Consider the following 15,654-nt stretch of genomic DNA (forward strand, 5'->3'; position numbering starts at 1 on the left):
CTTAGAGCTATTTATGACCTGGAGCTAGCAGTGGCAGGAGTAGCAGTAAAGCCTGAGCTGGATGAGGAAACATGGAATGGCACAAGGGTTTCTCTGGGTATCCTAGAATGCTCCCACTTTGATCTCCACAGCTCTACTCATAAGGCTGTGCCAGCTCACTGCTGCAGCTTTTTTACTCTCCCTGACAAACCAGAGACTCCTGTCTATGCCTCTGAATCATTAAAACTGTGTTAAGATTCAAATTCAGTGCTCGGATTGCTGAGATGGAGGAGAGTCCTTTATGCCTTGGTGCAAGAGGAGAAAATCCATTACTGTGAACCATGGCCTGGCTATTAAGAGTAATAGAAGTAATTTTAATAGCATTAAACTCTTGAAATTTATTCAATTTCAGCAGAAAAATTCGAGTCATCTTTCCCCTGCAAATATGTCCGTGGCAGTGGTGCAGCCCAAGGCTGGGGTCCAGAGAATCTGAGGGATCACCACCCTTGGAGATATTTGAAACACAGCTCTATGTGATCCCAAGTAACTTTGATCAGCAGGTCAGACTAGATGACCTCCCTTTCAACCTAAATTGTTCTGCAGCTTTGTAGAAAATGGTGGTCTTGGACTTGTTGCTGTGATTAACAGGTGCTGGAGGAGGATTTGGTAAGCTGCAGAGAGTAAGTGTAAGGTTTGGGGATTTTTTTTATTTTTTGGGGTTTTTTTGTTGGTTTTTTTTTTTTTTTTGTTTGTTTGTTTTGTTTTTTGTTTTTGTTTTTTGTTTTGTTTTTGTTTTTGTTTTTTTTTAAGAAGGTATGTTATTTAAGCTGGATTAAAAACAAAAAAACAAAACAAAAAAAAAAGAATCAGGCAAAAAATCCTCATCCATCTGCTCTCAAATAATTAAAATTTGTTTCTGATTCTGCAGGATGGATATGGTGGTTTGTTAATACTGTAAGAATAAAATCCACATATTCTGAACCAAAGCTCTGTTGAAATGGTCCAGCAGAGAGACTCCAAGAGAGAAAAAAAACTGCAGGGCTTCCTTAGCCAAATAGAGAGAAGTTTGATCACTTTAGAACAATGGAAGCCAAGAGAACTCAAGGGAATTATTCATCTTGTAAATGGAATTTGATTTTCTAATGCAAAGAGCAGGCTTTAATTACAGCAAATTGAAACAATAGAACATTTCCTTACTAAAAAGTTGGAGGTCTTTTTGTTACTATGATTACTCTGTGAAGGGGACGTTTGTAACTAGAAGCCCAAGCAATTATAGGAAGATTTAAATTTCAGTAAATGTTACTATAATTGACAATGAGAATGTTTTCCCGTAACATACCTCTCTTAAGGGCCATGATGTGTGATGTAGAAACCAGGGACAGAAAGGGACAGATACCTCTGCATCGGGAGCATGGCCCAGAAGAGAAGCGACACAAAAGTATCTCCATCGGCCACAGCAAATAGGATTTCCCATCCCTCAGAAGAAAGATATCAAACACTTAAGTCATGTTATAGTTCTGCCTAGTACTGCATGAAACAGTCCATGCTAGCTCATGGTCATTGTTTTTGTTAGCATCTAAAAAATTTGGTTTTATTATTTTATTGTATTTATTATGACTAGTGGCACTACTGGGATAGTCCAGAGCTCAGTGGATATGTTATGATATGATATGATATGATATGATGGTATGATATGATATGATATGATATGATATGATATGATACAATATGAAATAACACTCTGGTCAGGTGTTCAGGCTTCAAATGTTGATTTTAAAGTGTATTCCATAGCCACACTCCCATCATATCCTGGCATCCCACATGTGCTTGTTCTTGGCATCACTTTTGGAAACAGAGGTTCCAAAACTTGAGGAAACTGAAGGAGAAGAGGAAACTCCCATACTACTGTGAGACTTTCTGAGTATGAAAAAATGCATGCTGTGTTTCTTAGAGGCTGCGGTCACATTAGCACATAATTACATTAACATTTAATGCTTAAAAATGTCAGGAAAGGAGTAGGGGGAGGAAAAATAAATTAGAACTCAGAGACAGATGAGATGCACACAAGTTTAATGCTGGATTTGGATTCCCAATAAGGAACTGTTACCACTACTTTTGTCTCATGTCAAACTGTAAACAAAAACTTAGTGTGTTTAATCTTAAGATGCCCTCACCTCCAGCTTGCTAAGCTAGGTGAAGCTAATCAAATTGAACTACCACTTCAAAATAATTTTGTTCCCTGAAATGTTGTTTCATAATGAAAATTGTGATAGGGATAAAAGAGATCATGCTCTTCTGAGATCTCAGGCCTATCAGCCACGGTCTATTTAACCTTAGCAGTCAAGCTGAGCAGGAACCTCAATCCTTTTGCGGGCAGTAGATGCACTCAGAGCTGACTTGGCAACAGAAACTGTACCAGCATAGCAAGGAGAAATCTAGAGAGCTGCTGCTTGTGCTCAGCATCTTGTTTCTTGAGCCATGTAGCTCAGAACCTTGTGCCTTTGGGAGACTGGTGGCTTATCAGACTGAAGGGAGACTAAACATACAGTCAGTGCATCCAGGTGAGAGAATACAGAAGCCATACACAGAGATAGTCCCTGCTGATGGAAGAAGTTCTATGCTGTCATCCTTTTAGTAATGAGATTTCTCCTATCAGCAGCTGTGCAGAAGACTGATCTTGATTATTTACTTCATAAAAGCCAGATGGAGTATTTTTTTAGCTCATATTGAGGAATAGCTTGGGATTTTTTATTTGTTGTTGTTTCAGTTTTTAATTATCATCCCCTCAAATATTAGTGAGGATTCCTACAAAGTATAAGTTGTGCAGTCCTAGAAAGTCCAGTAAAATCTTGTGCTTTTGTGTTATTTGCTGAATGATACTCCAGTGGGATCACATTGCCAAGAACTTGGGATTTCATAGCAAAGTGAAATTCCCCATTAAAAGAGAATGCTCATAAAATATGTTCATTTTTAATGAAGACATTAAAAATCCACTCAGAGCTTTGTCTCCTCACTTCTGTGCCCAGCCTACTGCCACTATAATGATCCCAAGGCTAGGAACCTTGAAGAAGATAGACGCCTCAGTGTCTCTCTGTTAGTGAGATTTCAGGGTTTTGATCTCTTCATTTATGAAATTATTTTAAATTAATGCATAATAATGAAAGTAAAGTGCCTGAAAAATTTGAGCATAAATATTTTTGAGTGGGGCCAAGAATTGTGTGACTCCTGAGTCTACTCACCATACATAAAATCTTATGAAGGTTCTCTCTCAGACTGGGCAAGCAGACCAGTGGCCAGAGGTCTGAGACAAATGAAGCAAAGGATCATGAATCTCTGAATACAGACAGCTGGGTTCTAGAGCATCACATAGAGAATTTCATCTCTCCTCTCTTCTAACAGCAAGGTTCAGCCGTAATATGTGGGGCTCCTGTATTTCCATGCAGGAAACTATCAGTGAAGCTATTGTCTTGAAGATTTTTGATGATCCCAAGTCACATTAACAAACTGCTCAGAAGCACTTGCTCTGCATGATCCAAAAGGAGCAGGTCTGAAAAAGGAAAAACTAAGCATGTGGGATTGGAAATAATTTGCTGAGGTACTTTCCCATCTTTCTAATCTAAGTGCTTTAGGAATATCACAGAAATCTTACCTCATAGCACCTTTGTTACAATGGAAGTGCCATTAAACTTCTTTTACAATTAAGAAACTAGGGAATAAAATAAAACGCCTGAAGTCTCAGAGCCTGATTTGTCCCAAACTTTACCCTTTCCCCTGGAACATATGTAACATACAGACAATCCTGTGAAGTCAATCTAGGCAGGATAGAAAATTGGAACAGCAATTTGTTATAAGAAACACCATTCAGGCACTGAGTCAAAGCAAGTGTTTTCTTCCTTCAGTACCCTCTCTTGCCAGCTCACCAATTTTTCAAGACAATATGCATAGAAAGGTATTTCTGTATTCAGGTGAAAATTAAATGTCACTGTACAGTAATGGCTTGTGCCATGGACATATTTTGCATCTGAATCCTTGCTTATGATAGTTTTCTTTCTGGACTGTGAAATCTTGGCCACTTGACTCTTAGATTAATATATTAACAAGATAAAATTATATAGCATAAGGGTACTTAGATAAAAAGCTTAGCTATGCAAGGGCTTCTTATTATCCCTTTTATCTTTTGCTATGTCAGAATTAATTATATCATCGAACTTCAGCTAAATCCCCTATTCAATATAGATAGGATAACATTTATTTTATTTTGGAATTTAACTTCAGATGAGGTGAGGTGACATGCAACAGAATGGAGCATAGAAACTTCAAAACAATCTCCCACAGTGTGACAAATTACAGAGTACAAAGGAGCAATGCAGAGGCAATTAAAAATGGAATATACCCCTGGAAGCTGGCAAACCCATGATTAAGTAGCCAAGATGAGTCTTCAGCAATGTTTGTGCTCACATCTAACCATACCACAGGGCATGAGAGGAAGAAGTCCAAACAAGGAGAACTTTGGTTCTGTGGCAGTGGTTATTTTTCCGTAGAATAAAGGCTGTCACCCTATACACCACCCCTCCCTTCCTGTGCCATTGTTCATGAAGTCATTCAAAATCATGTAGTACAGCTGAGTAAGCTGGAAGATCTTGCCTGTGCTGAGACCTCCCTCTCCATGCAATAAAGTTTCCAAGCAGCTGCTCATCTTGCAGTAACCCCAGTGACTTCACTGGCCTAATGGTCCTGCATGCGTGCTTGTGTTTCTTTGGCTGGAAGAGGGCCCCTTCATTTGCCTGGCTTCTTGACCTCAGCAACATGATCTACAGACTTACAGGAGCTGGGATTGTCAGCAGTGTCCTTTAAGCCAAGCAATGCATTCAGCAGCTGGCCCTGTCCTCTGGAAAGGATGCTGTATGCTGCAGGTACAGAAGGTAGTGGGAGCAGGGGCACCGATGGATTGAAATATATAAATTAAAACTTTAAAATGGCCATGGTAATAGAGCAGGAAAAATGTTATACCTCCTCCTAGCTTAGACTGCAGAGTGGAAAAGACATTTGGCAAAGTCCATTTCAAAAACATGCTAAGGCAAAGAGTTAAGATGGGCCTAACTCAGAGTTTCATATCTGTTACCAAGGTGTCTTAATTGTTACAGCAACTAAGCTATCACACCAAGGCACTGAAATTAATCACACAACAGAACACTATAATTCACGTTGTCAAAGCTATTTTTATTCACTTGGAGCTGTTTTTACAGACTGACATAATTGGACAACAAGTATGATAAGCCTTTACTGTGATTTTATCTTCACCAAGACACAGATTTTGTTGTAGGAGAGGCTGAAACACAGGGCTCTGACAAACAACCCAGCATAGAGGAAGCCTACATTATAGACAAAATACATGAGCAATAGGGAGGAGGAAAGAAGAGAAAGAAAGGGAAAAAAAAAAAAAAAAAGAGACAAAATAATACTATGTTATTTTTAGCTAAATTCACCTTTCTGCAATCTCTTGACTCAGGCAGCTGTCTTTTGTTTCCACATTCACCTTCAAAGTCCACCTGCAGACCTGACCATACATAGCCACAGATCTTCAGAGGACATGTCATCAGCACAATAGGATTTGTTCATTCCTTTACCTTACCACATGTATGAGGTTGTCCAGAGAAGTTGTGGATGCCCCAGTCCTGGCATTGTTCAAGGCCAGGTTGGATGGGATTTTGAGCAACCTGGTCTAGTGAAAGGTGTTCCTGCCCTTAGTAAGTGACTGGAATTAGATGATCTTTTAGGTCCTTTCAAACCCAAATAATTTTTTGATTCTATGTTAGCCCACAAAGCTCGTCTTTACTGACCCAAACAATACCCCAAAAGAGCAAGGATTTGTCTGTACTTTGTCAGTATTAATATACTTAAACAGTAACTTTTTCACAGTGCTTCCCAACTTGCAGACAGACTGACTTCTTGTATTGGCCTCATTATGGAAATTGTTAAGATTTAGCCTCATTTCACTCAATGAACAATTAATTCTAGCAGAGAAAGTAAGCGAGAGCTCTGCAGCCACACAAGGCTACAGACTCTGCTGCTTGGCAAAATAGACTGTGCCTCTCTAAAGCAGTGCCTATGTGGTCATAAAGTAACCAAAATGAAATGCAATATTTACTTCCTCTTGATTTCAGCCTGGTCTGAAAAAGCAGAAAAGGAAAACTTTGAAAACCATTCCCAGCTTTGCTCTGAAAAACTCTTCTCAAAAGCAGCTGGCAGCTAAGGCTTAAAACCCACATTGATTAGAGCTGACCTGTGCTGAGTTAGAAAACCTGATGCTTAAAAGAGGCAGAAAGTAGCTGTGTCCCATGTCATTAGATGTTTTGCCCATAGAGCTTTAATGAGTCGGCACAGCTTTGGCTTTCAGCAGGAGTTTCTCATCTTCCTGAGATTGCCTGACAAAATTCCCTAGGCATAGACTCCTTCTTTGTCATCCTTCCTGCGGTGTTCAGCCCGGGCTAGGAATAACACAGGCTGCTATAACATGAATAAGGAAGAAAAATCCCACTGTGCTGCCAACACCGGGAGAGCTCACTGCCTTGTGGTGAACAAGGAGATAATAATTCTACCAGTCCTGGAGGGGATAACCAAAATGTCAAGGCTGATAGCTGCCCTTTCCCTTCTGACATGATCGTTAGCCCCTCGGAAGGAAACAATTACTGAGCCGCTTAACACCTCATTAGGAGTTAAAACTATATATTTAGTATCTCCAAGTTAAATTTTAAAGCAGCTTGGGCATTTAACAGCTAGCTATGAAGCTACCGCTGATAGTATACAGCACTGTTTCCTTCAGGGAAGCATTAAATATCTTCAAATCCTAGGCAAATTTTTTTTTTCCATTCTCCCTGCTTAGCTATACTGGTATGAGATGTACAGTCTGTTTGTATTTATAAATAACCCACTTTGTTTACCAATTATTTTAAGTATTTTCAGGAAAGGGAAGGAAGAAAATGAGGAATATTGCAATTGTCTGTCTGCACTCATTAACCCAGTAATTATTGGACTGTAATTCAATTATTTCTTGTACTCGGTTCCAGATAAGAAGACTACAAAGGCAATAATAGCTTAAGAAGTTTCCTCTTCTCTTTTTATTCCTTTTTTTCCTTTGTTGTCTAAAGCTGTTCTTCCCTGCCTTTGCATCATTCTGCCCTCCTCGTTATGATATACAGGGGGCTTGCTGCTGTGCGTTGAATCAGAGCTAAAAATAATCTTCCTTTCTTTTCATAGATTTAGATTGTTTTTAAACCCAGATCGATAGTATTTGCATGGTGCACACACTCTCAAAGCTAAATAAGTTTTATCTTATTTTATCCAAGTTAGTAAAATTTGCAAACATGTTGTTTTTCCCTAAGTTTGTCCAAACTAGGACACATGTTGTGACCTATTACAGGAAATTATGATGCTTTATACCCAAATCTGTGATGACTCAAGACTGTGTCAAAGCAAATGCTTTGAACTATAAACCAGCTTTTGACGCTCTTTACTGTAGCAATGGAAGTAGAGAGCACAAATGCAGGTCCCATATATGGAACTCTTCCTACCAGAAGTATGAATGGTGCAAAATAATCATGTAAGGCTGGAGTTTCTAGACAGGACCAGATTCCTTCTGCTGGGACAAAAATTAACTGTCAATCTTGGCTGTTCTGTGGAGGTGCTGAACATCACCTGTTGTCTTCATGAGTATGTTGTGACCAGAGGTGCAACCACAGTGGCACCTCTGAGGGCAAGAGCCTAGAGCTCTTTCTTACTGTGGTTTCACTGCAGTGTCTCATCTTCCATCTCATGTAACCCCAAGGCTTTGGCTTGGTTATAAAAACACAGTTGTTATCTACCACAGGGTGGTTTTCTGTCACCCGCAGCATTCCCTGGCTTAAGAGGTTGTCATTTGTTCTCCATTCAACTTCACATGCAAGTGGATCATATCCAAACACTGTCACCCTGTTCATTTGCTAAGGGGGTCTTCTTTTGCTTACAGTTCCAAGGACAGATTTGAAGAAAAGCAACTCTATTCTGCTACAAGAAAGGAGGGTGGGATGTGGTATTTAAATACAGATCCTCATTCTTAGAAAAGCTTCAGGCTTAACTTGATTGATGTAATTTCCTCAGTCACTGTATGGTGGACCAAACTGGTTTAGAATTCTATTTTGAGCCCAGCTGTAAAGCAAAAATGATTAATCCTTCCACTGCTTTACCTAGAATTGCATTTCAGACCTTTAGACCTTTCCTTACTCCACACCTTAGGAGTGTGGTATATTTCTCCTCCTGACACACACACTCCCACGTAGCTCATCAGAGCAACTGTGTGGAGCTGCTGTACCAGAATCCTGCTTTCTAAACCAAATGGCAGCCACCATCCTTCCTCTACTTGGCAAGTCTGTGTCACTTAGGTTTGGCAAGTTCCAGTGACATCTGTGTATGCCTGATCCCACCACAAGAGATTGGACCTGTGAAGGGCCATGCACCAGAGCAGATGGAGAATCATGCTCCACTGATCAGCTCCAAAATGGGGAAAATAACTCTGGTTTCACTCAGAGGAGCTGCATGCAATGTCTATGTATTTATCTTGTTCATAAGCACGGGCTTTCTTAGGGAAGCCAGGATGTTTTGGGACATGGATTAGAAGGGGGAACTTCCTACCTGATGCCACTGATATCTCTTGGATGGGAACAACATGAATTTGGATGGCCTATCAGGGCTTTTTGATCAGCCAAATGTCTACTGCCTTACCTCTTGTGTACACTCCAGATCCAAATGGGTGGAGGAACAAGAAAAAAAGTGAAGAAAAGGATTTTAAAAGTTTCCAAAAATAAGCCTGGGAGAACTCTCCAGCTCCCAATTGTGATTAAGAGCTGCTTTATAACAGCTGATCTCAAAGCCAAGTCTTCCATTAGCCTCCCACTCCCCAGAGGTTTTCTGGGGGATTATTTTTGGGTTTCACCACAGTTATGAATGGATAACCCATGTCCTCGCAAGCAGTGTTACCTGCCCCAGCAAGAGGCTATGGGGGAAAAAAGAGGAAGAGGGGATGGTGGCTTCTGCTGAGCTTGGCTTAAGTCAGGCTGAGTCACCAGGAGGGATGACCAAAGTGGATTAAAATGCTTCCTCCAGAAAGTTTTTGGAAACTACCAGGGTCCTCTGAGACAGCCTCAGGCCTAACTCTGTGTCTGAATCCAACATCAAGGTCTGTTTCAGCCAGTGCACATCTTTGGGTGCAATGTGAAGTTCTTCTCAGTGTCATGATTTTTCTTAAGGGTTGCACAGGACATGTTAGCGTACTAATAAATGTCCTTTGATATCATGTTGCCAGAAGGTTTTAACACCCAGCATCAGGAATGGGAATGGCTTATCTTGCAAAGGAACAAGAGGGACAGATGCCTGCTGCTGCCCTTGGGGTGGGGGGGAGTCTGTTCAGCTCCTTGCCTTCAGTCCTGCCTTGGCAACAGTGAAGGAAACTATTATTCATATTTTGATACTTGGCAGAAAGCACCAAGGCCCAGCATGAAGAAGAGAAACTAGCTCCGGTGGCAGCAGCCTAAGCCTTTGAAGTGGTGAGAGCTGCTTTTCCCAGAAAGTCATTGGTGACTTTGTAAATGACCTTGGCATGCAGTGGTGGGACAACTATTAAGACCCGGCTTACTGGCTTGCTACAGCAAGGTAATTTCCAGATTTGCTGCAAGGAAATCAGAGAAGTCCAACACCACATTCTTCCCAGAGAGGGGATGGCCAAACAGGACTCCTGCTGATCTTCCTGTACACGGACTGTCTCCATTTAATACACCCCCAGCTGTCTTATCAGTCCTGCAAATGTGTCTGTAGCATTTGCACTACATCCAGCAATGCTGTAGAGCAGTAGAGCAGCAGATTATCCTGTAGAGATGGGTGGATTTCTCTGACCTTATTTTGGATCTCCTCAGGTATTATGGATTGGAAAGTTTGTCACAGCTGTGCTGTATGCCCAGAGCTGGAAAAGACCTTGGCACAGCCCCTGCTGATGCAGTGTGAAACACCCCTGCTGCATTCCCCATCATGCAGCTTGCTGGCCAGATCTGCCATGACTGACAGCCCCCTTATAAAAGAGGATCAGCAACAGGTGGAGTGGCATTAGACAGAAATTACTGAGCGGTAAGAGGGAACATTCGATCATGTACTGAAGTGGGGCCAGCCTGGGGATCGAGATTAATAGCTAATAACACCATGTACGCCTCGTTACAGTGGAGAGGTTTTAGCAGAGAAATCCACTATGCTGCAGGATTTTCATCCAATGGCTTCTCTGTTTTCAGCAGCAGTGGATAAAAATAGGAAGATATAAGAGATAATTAACGCTGTTAACTTCAGCTAAAGTCAATTAGGATGAGCAATAACTGCTTCATTCACTTGAAACATAGTTTTTAGGAAAGGATCTTAAGTCAAAGACTGCCCAAGAAGGGAAAACAGAAGGATAAGCAGAACACAATGCTTCTGACGTCCTCCAAGCCACACTCAAAAAATTGGGATAAACAGCCCTATGGCCGAGTGCACAATTCCAGTGGTATCATCTATTTCAGTAAAAGAAGTTATAATACTTTTGAGAATCTCAGCAGCCACTGGGGTTTTTTGGTAAGTGAGAGATCCTCAAACCTTAGAGAAGCTGTCCTACAATCACGGGCTCCTGGTTTTCTGTTGCCACCATTGGGTACCATAGCAGTTAATTTGGGGAAGTATGTGCCTGGACAGTGCTCAAGCTGCAAAGAGCAGAGCAGTTGGATACAGACTGGCAATTTTATTCCAATGCATCAGAGGAGAAGGAAATTTAAGAAAAATTAATTGCATTTTGCTCTGGCTCAGTACATACCCATTTACACAGAAATGCTGGAGAAGTTTTATTTCAAGAAGAACAACATTTTCCACATAACACAAAAATCCAATTTCACACTACAAGTTTTCTTTTGAAGAAAACTTAAAACAACATGAGAATCTTCACAAATTATTTTGACGGTTTTGATTTGAAAGGAGATATTTTTAAGAAGCAAGGCTTTGTGTGAAAAATTCAAATTGCCTGTATTTGAATCCAAGATTGGACTGATATAAAACCCTGGAAAGAGCTTGCCAAATATGTGTATCCCATTATTTTTTTCCAGTTTATTGCAAGCACACTTTAGAAATGGAAAGCAAGGAATTACAATGGTTGTATTTTACAAACAAGACTTGCAAAATGTAAATTAACAATGCCTGTTTCTGGGATTCTGCATCCTTCTTATGCCATTTTCTAATGGAAGGGAAGTGCTGCTTGTGCAGTGCTGGCAATGAAATATTAAGACACACTCAGTGGAAAATCGGCTTGTCTCAACTTTCAGCTTTGGCTCTGGATAAGACACTACCAGGAGAAGCTAATTTTCCTGACAGGGCTGGTCTGGAGAGCAAAACTTGGTCACTGACAGCAGAAGAAAGCATTGCTTTGAAACCTGTTGAGCCACAGAACCCTTGCAGCCCCTTTGCTACCTTTTATTTTCTGGATATTAAGTGAAGGTGGGAGGTTTAAAATGAAGAAAAAGAAGCAGCCCTTCATGAAAAGCCTCATCAAGCTGTCTCTCGTCATGGTGCCAACCCCATCAGTTCACAAGGACTGCAAGGATTGCGAGATAGGCCTTAAGACAAAGCACCTGAGAGCCAGGAAATACCCAGAAAACACCAGTGAGTACCCCATCCTTATACCTGTTGACAGGCACACACACCAGCGTAGGGTGGCATAAAAATGGGGACCATGCTGGTAGCCAGCCACTGATGTAGGCACAAGGAGAGCAAGGCAAGCTTATCCCCAAAATGAACACAGCAAGATGTAAAGAGTTAAACACATACTGAAAATAGTGTGCAGATCAGCTCTGAGCTTATCAGAGGAAAAGGGCTGCAAGGCATCTGTGACTCCAGGGTCTGTCTGGGCCACAGTAACACTGGCTGAAAAAATACTTGATTGAATTTTGCCTTGCTGACCTGATTACCTGGCTACAGCCCAGCTTTTGACACCCTTGTTTCATGCCAGAAGGGAAATGCTGGCCCATGGCCAAAAAGAAAGAACAGCGGGACAGATTAAGTTGGACAGGCATTAAAAAAATTTCTAAAAAATACATTAAAAGTCTTTAAAGTACAGGATTACAGAGAGTGAGGCCTTTAATATTTATTTGAAACTCTTATATATTTTCTTGTGATAAACAGGTAGCTGCTGGGTCAGGAGTACCCTGTGATTTCCAGTCTAATTTCAATGTTTTACTGCTGCCTTCAGCTGGTAAAGAGATAAAGGCATCAGCCAAGCACTGGGTTCCTTCTCTGCTGAAGTGAGTATTGAATCCAAACTCAGGTTTGAAACAAAACAAAACAAAACCAAACCAAACCAAAACAAAACAAAACGTCCTAAATCTGAGTGTATCTTTGCAAAGCAAGAAAGCTGACAAAGCAAAAACAATGAAATTTTTAGTGCAAACCCCACTGCAGATGATACCTCTGCCCCCATACTGGCAGCCCTCTCTGTAGGGGATCTCGATGTGGGGCATACCCTGAGTCCCAGTCCTTGCTTCAGGCACTGCTGTGAAACCATTTGGCCAGAAGCAAGGATCCACCAAGTCCCCAGGACACACAATTTCTATACTCCAGAAAGCAGTAGTTAAGGAAAACTTACAGAAAATTTTTCTATTTCCTATTGCATTTACTCTGCAATCACTGGGATTAAACTTCTCGGGGGGTTAATAGCTCTCTGTGTTGTATATTGCACATACCAATAAATTTTTATCCCCAGATAAGATCTTGATATAAGGTATAAGCCATCTTTTTTTTTTCTGCTTGCTGAGGGCCCTGGCACAGTTACAACATCTTACTGTGACACATGCAATAAATAGTAAACCTTTGAATTTTTAAGGAGTAATTTAGTACTGGCTTGGGAGTTTCCTCAGATTCTATAAAAAGGACTCAAATCTTATTGAATTGGCAGTTGTTTGAATAGATATCAGCTGCAGTGTAGCATGCCCATCCCATGAGGGATTCCTTTGCTTCCACTGTAGGACCCTCTGCAAAGTCTGTGGCCCACACCAATGTTTAGCCTCCTTGTTTCACCTTTTTCTAATATAACTCCTTGTCAGCAAACACCAGAGAATATTGGAAAAGTGTGTTCAGCCTGGCTAGCACTTCCTTTTTTCCTATTTTTCCCCCCTCAATGATTTTAATTTCTCTATTTCAAGGGTACTAGGGATACTCAGGTGAAAAAGGTATGCTGCTAGAGAACAGACTTCAGAGGCGAAGACTAAATGTCCCAACGGGTCCTTTCCTCACAAAGAGCTCATTGCAATTAGAAACCTCATCCTCAGAATGTCCAGAGATAAAAAGAGTTGCAAGTATCAAGTTTCCTCCAGCACATGCCGTGGAGGACACCATTTATCTCTCTCTCTATGCAATTCACTTCACTTACTGTACACTACATTTTCCCTCCTGATTTGTTCAGACCTTATGCAGACTCAAAATCAGAGAACAATGGATCTCTTCTGCTGGATTTACAGATCAGTACTGATATGAGCAGTGAAGAGTAACAAATTCAGAAGTCAGTTGTTGTTAGATTATGTACACACACAGAGCTACATTTTGCTCAAATTATTTGTAAACTCTTAAGAGATATTTTTATGTGTGTGCATCTGCAGTTGTGTCTCTATGTAGCTCTCTGCATGTATTTGTCTACTTGGCACCTCCATTAGCCTCTCCTTAGAAGCATGGTATGCAGCTCCAGCTTCCCCCTTTTTTTTTTCCTCCTACCCACATCTCTTTCCCTTTCACTTCACCTGCCTATCCTCATTCCTCAGTTTCCCTCATTCCTGTCCTCCCTTCCTAGGCACCTCACATACCTCTCTGAATACAACTCTCAGGGGTTCTGTGTGTTCCAAAGCAGCTCTCTACACCTGTGGTGCAGGCAGCAGCCACGAAAGAAAGGGAAAATAAAGATACTGCCTCCTGCCAGCTTGCTGCAGCACCTAACCCATTTCTCACTGCTAGGAGCAAAACTCAGGCTCTTCCACCTGGTTCAGAGCCCTTAGGGAAAACTACATTTTGTTATTATTTTTTTCTCCCTATCTACAGAGCATATATTCACAGAAAGGCCAACAAAAGCAGACCAGGCAAGCATGAAATTTCTAAGCCAAAAATACAGTTGAGCTAAATAAACTCCCAAATAAAACAACAACATAAGGAACAGTTTTAATTTTTTTTCAATCATTATAAGTTTGAAGTGCCTTCCATAAATTTTAATAAAAAAACCAGATCAACCTGTGTGGGTGAAGTAAAGAACATGTCTATTATTGGCAGACAGCATTGACTTCAACTATAGATCTTGTATCTTTTAATATCTCCCAAAACAGTCACCAAGAGTACGGAGAAAGGGGGAAGGGCAGTGAAACAGCTCTGGATTTGCTTCCATATGACTCACTTGCTATCCTGCCTATCCTGCACCAGTGTGGTGGGGATACATGGTCTCCCCTGCTGCCATCGCATTCCTGTGATCCTCTTCAGGCACTTCAACAGCCGCAAGCCAGGAAGAAGCTGGGTGTGTAGGACCAAGCCCCTTCAGCCTTTGCTTCTAAAACTAAAACTTGGCAACTGAAACTCTAAATGTAACAGGCCCTTGCTGGCAGAGAGCAGCCAGAGCCAGCTGTGTGTGCCAGGATGAAGTGCTGGCACTTGATGGTAACAGATACTGTTAAAACTTCCCTTGCAGCTCACTGGGAGGCCGGCTTAGCTCTGCAGGGCAGGGAGAAAGGTCTGCCTCCTGGCTATAATTAGCAAGTCATTCAGCATGCCAGGAATGATTCAGTAAACCAAAGCGGTTGGTGCACTTGCACTATAAGCAGTTCAACAGTTTTATTTCAGAGAAGGTCTGGTCCCCCCAACAGTGTCCCTGTCACAAAGACTTAGGATTGGTCTGGGCCCCAGATGGAGCCAGACCAGTTTTGATGTGCACGGTAAGGCAGCTTCTGGTTTGGCTTCCTTCTCAGGCACCTGGGTCAAATAAACCAAAGTACCCTGCAGGTGCATCCAGCCCTCACATCCCAACACACAACTGTTCCGGGTGAGCGGGAGGCGAGCAGGCACAGACTCAGACTCTCAGACTTGCATCTCTGGGCTGGAGGAAAAGGAGGGTTGAGAACAAAGAGAGCAGGCCTGACTCTGTACTGTTGCTAATGTGCAGGCAGTCCTTGGGCAGATAATGGTTCTGGCAGGCTTGGGTCTGCCCTCTCCCAGGATCTGGTCCCTCAGTCCCATCATCTCCCAGATAGAGCAGGTCTTGTTGGGATGGTTCTGCACCTCCTTGCATGCCTGGGACCAATTGGTATCACTGTTACAGAGATGGGGGTTGCTATCGACCATCACATCCTTTAAAGGGAAATGGGAGAAGGAAAAAGGAAAAAGCAAGCAAATTTCACACCATGCTACAAACTCAGGACTTGCTATTGACTTTTACCAGGGAAATGTCACAGCTCTGGATAGCCTCACACCTGAAGTGATAAATGGACACATTCATCACAGCTTGTGGCATTGCTTGACCTTTGGGGAAGGCTTCAAAGAATTTTCTTTCCTTTTTTTTCCCTTCTTGCTTGGGAAGCAAGCTATGTGCATGGGAGGGTTTAAATGAGCTCA

The sequence above is a fragment of the Oenanthe melanoleuca genome, chromosome 2 (assembly GCF_029582105.1).
Source record: "Oenanthe melanoleuca isolate GR-GAL-2019-014 chromosome 2, OMel1.0, whole genome shotgun sequence".
Classification (NCBI taxonomy): domain Eukaryota; kingdom Metazoa; phylum Chordata; class Aves; order Passeriformes; family Muscicapidae; genus Oenanthe; species Oenanthe melanoleuca.